Raw genomic sequence first — 7,698 nt, 5'->3', positions numbered from 1 at the left:
CATGGTGGTGACTCTTCTTTTATAACTAGCCAGTTATTCCCTCGGTGTTCTAGGTGACCTGCTGTCGGACCCAACTGTCTTCATCCCTGAGCTTTGTGACTGTTGCAGTGTAACTTCAAGCCTGAATCTTTCTGACAGGTCTGTTTGAGAGGTATCCATTCCTTCATGTATGGTCAACTAATTATATTCGGTTCTAAAATCATAGAATAGGTAAGTAGAATGTCACCAAATGTACCAGAGCAGGACCATCCAAGCCAAACGACTGTATTTATTGACTTTCGTTTACAAGTCGAGGACAGAGGTGAAATACAGTAAAGTATATGAACAATGCTCTAGAGACTGGAAGGGTGAATGTCTCATCCAAGAGCTATGATAGTTGCACCTAGGGCAAAAGTCAAATTCCTACTGAAATGAACATGAAATTTCCCTTCAGTTGCAGAATTTTGGGGGGTAATATGCTGAGATTGTCTTGTTTCCATAGAAGCAGCTATGGTCTGACAACAAGAAAAGAGAGATTATCCTTGTACACGTAAAGTTTAGCTAACTTTTATTGATTTAAAAAAAGTTAACTTTTTTTAAATCAAAGTATAGTCGACATGCAATGTTATATTAGTTTCAGGTATATATTGATTTGAATTTTTTACATTTTGCCTACCACGTTCACAAGGGTTAGTTTCAATACCTCTCAGTGTCTGTGTATGAGAGGTGGTCATATCTTTATTTTATTAATGCAGAAACAAAAAACACAATTGGATTTCCTTATGTATAAGTGAAAGAAAATATCCTCTTTGGAGTATTATTATGTAGTGAGTCTGAGAATTTTCTTGCCTAGAAGTAACAGAATGAGTTACAGCACACATAAAAAATTTGCACATACATGAAAAATATAGTATGAATAGCATAAAAATAAAATAGTGTACTGTGGATGTTTCCAGGTGAATTAAAACCTTCCCCCAAGTTCTGCCATTGATTTGAGTCTGTTACTTAATTTCCCTGAAGCTTTCCATCTCTTTATTTAAAATAGAAGTTATCTGTTCTTAGAATGAATTATTACTGAGAAACTGTTGTGTAGATGTTTGAACTCATGGTATTTTGGAGTATGAAACTGTAACATAAAGCTATATGAATCTTATATTTATCTAATCCGGTAGCTCTCAAACCTAACTCTTTATTAGAACTAGCTGCACAACTTTAAAAAGAAGAAAAAAAGAAAGCACCTAGACCGTGCCCTTAAGAGTTGCTGGAGTAGATACTGTAATTACTCCCATGTAGACCTGAAGAAACCGAGGAATAAAATAGATTGGTAATATACTTAATGCCCCATACCAACAAATGACCAAGCTGGGGTATGAACCTGATAGTTTGGTTTCAGCCTCCATTCTGTTAGGCAGAAATGCAGGACAGAAATTAAATGGCATGCCCAACGTGGATTCCCCATATGATTTTCTTTTCTATCGACTTTCCCCTTTATTGGACAAGACTTTTTTTTTTTTTTTTCACAAAATGTACTATGCAAGATTTTAATTTTTTGAGTACAGAATTTCCTGGTAACATTTGGTAAGATCGTGTTAATGTACAGATTCTTCATTTCTCTCTTTTTTTCCCCCATACTCTCCAGCTCAGTTAATTCAATCCCACCTAACCTTTGTATTATATATACATGTTCTCTGTAGTATCTCTTCCCTTTCTTTCATCCCTTTTAATTTCAGGTGCAGTTGTTGGATAGCAGGTCAGGGAGCCCCATTTTGACTATGCATGGTAACTGTAAGAGAATGCTTGGTGAGACCAATTTTGAGAAAAAGGAAAGGTATAACTTAAGAAATTTTTAATGTGGAGCCACTGTTACACAAAGCTGTTCAGAGCATCTGAACACCCTTTCAACATCTTCACAGATGTTATCTACAACGTTTTTATTTTTCTCCTGTTCAAGAAGCAGCATGGGTGACAAACGTCTTACTCTTCAGTTTGGTTTTGTTACTTTAGAATCACACTTATTCTTTTTTAATGTTTATTACTTTTGAGAGAGAGAGAGACAGCATGAGTGGGGGATGGGCAGAGAGAGAGGGAGACACAGAATTCGAAGCAGGCTCCTGGCTCTGAGCTGATAGCCCCCAACACGAGGCTTGAAGCCATGAACTGCAAGATCATGACCTGAGCTGAAGTTGGACACTTAACCTACTGAGCCACCCAAATGTCCCTGAATCAAACTTACTTCAAATATGGAGACTGTTTCTTGTTGATAGTGTTTTCTAGTAACTGGCTTTAATTTTAAAGAATGTATTGAAAATGCACAAATTCCTTTTTATAACTCCAGTTTCTAATTTGAGGTCTCACTTTGAGATACCGAAATAAACTGATGGTATGCGTTTAGAATTTAACTCAATTTTCTCCCAAATGTAAACTTAAAAAGGCATATTGAAGCAATAGCTAAGTTTTCAGAGACTTGATAAATGTCCGAATTAGATACAACCCATTAGGCAAAAATCCCAACTTGTGAGACAGACGTGAGGAGGAAATGCTCTGTTTTATACTATTGGCTCCTTATATATGGGACATGCTTATTGACAGACTGTTAGAAAACCTCTTGAGTTTCTAAACAAATGACAGTTGAGAGGCACTTCAAATTAGTCTTTTCAAAACTTCCTGCTAGAAAAATGTAAGCAGTGATTTCTCATCAAAATTATATTTAAAAACCAGGTGATCACATTATAGCAAAGTAACATTCTGTACAACTACCAAGGAATACTATTGGGGGGGATTGTTGCAGAGTTTTGGTACTGATATGTATTTGATATTGATATATTGATATGTATTGATATTGACATTGATATGTATTGATACAACCTGCCGTTGTAAGGTGAACTAAAAGTCTCTGGAGATTTTGATTTCAAGATTTTAAAAGGATTTTCAAGTGGCTTTGCTAACACTATTTTATTACAAGGTGTAGGTTAGTCTGGGCTAACGGTGTTAACAGTAGAGACCATTATGTATTTTTTAACGTTTAAAGTGAATAATGTATACAACAAGCAACTGACATTCAGTTTGTTCCAGTGATTTCTCTACATGTTTGTTTAATGATTTTGAAAATGTTAGCATAGCAGGGAAGAATTTAGAGGTCATTTAAGACTTATTTGTATTTAAATTATTTGATAGAATCTGCATCACATTCGACCCTTGGCACATTGTAAAGCAGGTCATGATCTCCTTTTGACATCACGGGTATTTTGAATGACATACTCAGCAACGTGGAAATTTCAGCCTAATTAGCTGCCTCTTATTCTGTGATTTGTCTTGGGTATCCTTGCTTATGGGTTGAACTTTTTTTTTTTAACCTTTCTCATCCTATTACATTTTAAATGTCACCAGACCAGTGTTTATATAGTTGGCTTCTCCCTTCCCTCTCTTTTCTATCCTTTACTACCTCTTCCGCATAGGAGCATTTCTTTCCGAGCTCTGCTACTTTTTCTGCCCTGGGCAGCAAAACAACCTCCTTTCAGGATAATTGACTCCTTTCAGAAATTTCTTGGCCGTTTTGTGCAATCTTTTCTACCACCACTGTTTCTCATCCCAGGTAAGATTTCAGAAAGTATGTTTGATTTCAATTAATTATGTTGTACTTGGCACCAAATGCAAGACATTTGGTGATTTTTTTTTTCATGATGTGAATGAACTGGATCATTTCTCTATCAAATGTGAGAGAAGTATTAATACATGTACTGGTTTTAAAATCAGATTTGTATGTTCCAGATATGTTTGAATAATTCAAAACATGCATTCTGATAACCTCACGTGGGCTGGGAAGTTCTGGAAGCCCTAGAGGTCTGGGCATCTGTGAAACTGTCAGCAAAAGAATGAGTTGGGGAGTTGAGGCAGGAGGAGGGGACCCTCAGATCCCTGGGCTCTGAGAGAGCTCAGATCCCTGGATTTAATTAACTTCAGTGTTCGGACACCCAGAAGGTGAGAGTTGCAGAAATGTAGGGAGATGCCTAGGAGTCACCAGCTAGCTCAGTTTGCTCCCTTGTCTTAGATGGAAGAGGTAGCAGAAATTGATTAAGGGGTAGACTTTAAATCAGAATAGAATAATCTGTGCTGAAAAGTAAATAGTATTGAACAAAGTTAGATTTCCTTCCATGGGTCATAAAGGGCGATTATGCGGATACACAAGAAAGTTTAGTGGGTCACAACACTGATGGGGGAAAAATAGCTAAATCTATTTTACACTCACATGGCAGTTTGTTGCTATAATTATTAGATTGTCCTCACTTCTCTTCAGTTTGAGACACTTAAGTCTTATTACTACAGATTCAATATTTGAACTACATTAGTACTTGGCCAGAGAGGGAAGTTGGATTGAAATCCACGTACTATTCTGATCATCAGTCAAGAGGACCTCCTGGCTTCCCTTCTGTCTATCAGAAAATGAAATACCAATGCGTTAGAGAAGTAACAAAGACTTTTAGGAGAATTTGATCCTGGGTTCCTGTGAAGATGTCTGTATTCTGGACCTCAGGGACCTAGTAATTTTAAGATCTCCATAACAGAAAAACCTTAAGAGTAAGGCTTAACCGAATTTTCTGTACAACAAAATGTTATCAAATTAAACCTACTCTTGGTGGTTAGTGTTTAGTTGTTTATCCTTTTGCAAAATTAAGCATTCCCAAATTGTTCAAATGGAGAGCAATGAGCTGGTAAAGGAAGTTTTCTGAATTACCTCTGTTATGGGGAAGCTAACCCAGAAGTTACCTTGTGGATAACTGCCCCAAGCAGAAAAAGGTTTTTGGATGCTGAGCAGGCTACTGAACGAATTGACCTATGAACTGACATATTCAAACCCATGACAGAAAGGGCTGAGTCACAAAAGGGTTCTCGAGCACCTATACTCTGGGGACTTTTAACAACATACACTTGTTTCCATTCAGGGTTTGCTTTGTTTCAGCCCCGAATGAGCTCTGATTTTGAGGCCTCAGCCTGCAAACCATGAGTACCTCCAAGAGGTGCTCCACTTAGAGCTGGACAATGGATTTGGGAGCAGTTTTCAAGGGGATGTTGTCACCTTGTCACCCACCGTATCAGAAGGCTCTGGGACTGGTTCTTAAAGCAGCTTTCCTTAGGCCAGTGCTGCCAAATATATTTGATGGATGTCGTTCCCAGGTTTCTGGAACCATGTAAAGTGAAGCCTGGGGACCAAATCACAGAAGAATGGGCCTAAATTGGAAACATGAATTTTTTCAGCGCTATTCGATGCAATGCACAATAGTAAAGTTGCACTTTTGCTGGAAGCAGATTGAAATGTGAAAGGTCATATTCACTCCAGAATTAAGGAAAGTTTCCAGGTTTGAATCATAACCCCATAGAGCATAAAACCAGGTGAAGCTGGCTAGCTAATCATCATTAAAAGGATGATTTACATCAAAATACATGGGTCAATCTTTCTTGCTCTTGATGTTCTAGATGATTGTGATTTCTTAACAAAAGAGGTTTAAGAAGTAATCCCTCAAAGCCTGGGGGGAAAAATCATGTCTGTTAAAGCAAAACTTTTTTTAAAAAATTATTCTTATCGTCAGTTGTTTGGGGGACTGAGAAACCTGAGACCTTTTGATTTATTTTCTGACATTTTATTGAGAGCCTATAAGTAGTATGTACAATTCATGTCAGTCTTAACAGACGAAGTGATTTCTTTGGGAGAGCCATCACGGGGCAATTGTGACTTATGGGAATGATGTGAAAAAATAATCTCTCTCTGCACAAAACCTGCTTATTTTACAAATACATCACAGGGTGATGTTAAGGAGGGGAAGAAGAGTGGTTACTCGCATGGTTTGCTTAGCAGATAGAGTGGAAGGTGGAAGAAACTGTTACCTGTGCTAGCCACTAGCCCTCCTGACATCTTATCTGAATGCTAATAATGAATGCTACACATTGTGTGCTTACAGCTAAGTGTTCGACACTAATAAGCATTATAATATGCCTAGGAGAGACAGAAGTGTTTTGTTCCCATTTTCCGGGCAGGTCGCATCACTTGGATGGGGCAGGTCAGAAACTCAAACCTTAGTCTCTAGAGGCTCTTAAAAGGAGGACGAAAGTTTCTCTTTCAAAGAGCTGTCGTAAGGTTTTCAATGAGACACGCTGCGTGTAGTGCAGCAAGGGAAATACAGCCTGGGCCCTTAGCTGGAGCTCCCTCTAGGATCCCTCATTATCATTCTAATAATCAAAATTATCATTACAATGATGTCTTCTAGTTCTACCTCTACAATTACTGCCACTAATACTAATGGGTAATGGTAATAATCATGGCTACCCGGGGGACCTGTGAGGCGGTGATTATTTTAGGAAGTAGAATAGGGGCAGGTTTGACAGCTGATTTAAGTTACAATCATTTGTCACTTCCTGCTTCTCTTTGCACTCACTGTGACTACACGAGCCCTGTGAGAGGCCGCTTGAAGGAGCCTTCCCATCACTCCTCGTAAACACACACCAGATGTGCTTTATCCATCGGCTGCCTTCCGCCAGCGTTCACCCAGGGCAGGAAGTAGGACGACTGTGTCCACTTTCCACCCCTGTCCCAAGCCTGTGAGCAGCTGCCCTGGAAGGACCGTGACCGTTAGCGCCACCCAGAGCTGTGCTTGCATTTAATGGATCCTCACCTAACTTTCCACTCTGAGAGAAATCAGGCATACATTTGTCATATTTTATTAATAATGTACTAATTATTATGCAGATGAATACTGCATAGTCTACTCATTCGTTCCTAGGGCAACAGTTTTGGAACGAAAGAAATGAGAATCAGAGAAGTACAGCCTATTGCCATATTCCTTAGTTGACCTCCTTGGTGTGAATAATTGTATCTCTGGAACCAGTTGCTGTATAACAAACCGCCCTAAACCCTTGTGGCTTCAAACGATGACTTATTATTTCTCCTTGTGGATTGATTGGGGTTTTGTGTTTCTTTGTGTTTTTTTTTTTTTTTTCTGGTCTCATGTGGGTCACTATGTGGCTGCATCCAGCAGGCACGGTGGCTGCAAGCGGGCTCTGCCGGGAAGGCTGGCACAGCTGGGCCTCTCTCTCCACGTGGTTTTTTCATTCTATCCAGGAGTGGAGGAAAAAAAGCTGCAAGCCTTTTGCACCTGGCACCATTTCCATGACATTCTCTTGGTCATTCCAGCCCTGACGCAGGCGGAAGTCAAACAGACTCCACCTCCTGATGGGAGGGCTGGCAATGTCGCAGTGCGAATGAGCCTGAGTGCTAGAGAAATGGTTTGGGCCATCTTTGAAAACAAGTTAACACAAACTGCAAAAATATGTATCAAGCGAAAGTTGCACCAACCCTGGTGATGCTGGATTTTTCTACTAAAGGTGAGGTTTATCTTGTTAAAGATACTTCAGAATAAATACTCCTTGGGGCTAATTTTGAAGCATTCCTGCATAAGCTTGTTCAAAGATGTAGAGATTTGGCTTGCAGGGCCAGCCTGTAAATTACCTCCTGTGTTTGGAGCATCCACAAGGAAAAATTCACTTATTCATGCCTGCATGCATTCATTCATGCATATATTTGAATGTGTTTTCCTGCCCAAATCCCTAAACTGGACACGGTAAGAGGGTGAATAGCCAGATTAACTAGACGTCTTTTTTAAACTTAAAATATTACCATTGACTGTGATCTTTTTCTTCTTACCTGTGTTAATCCCAATAGGACCAACT

Source organism: Panthera onca, chromosome F1, assembly GCF_046562875.1.
Source record: "Panthera onca isolate mPanOnc1 chromosome F1, mPanOnc1 haplotype 2, whole genome shotgun sequence".
NCBI lineage: Eukaryota > Metazoa > Chordata > Mammalia > Carnivora > Felidae > Panthera > Panthera onca.
Note: the sequence above shows the minus strand (reverse complement) of the source record.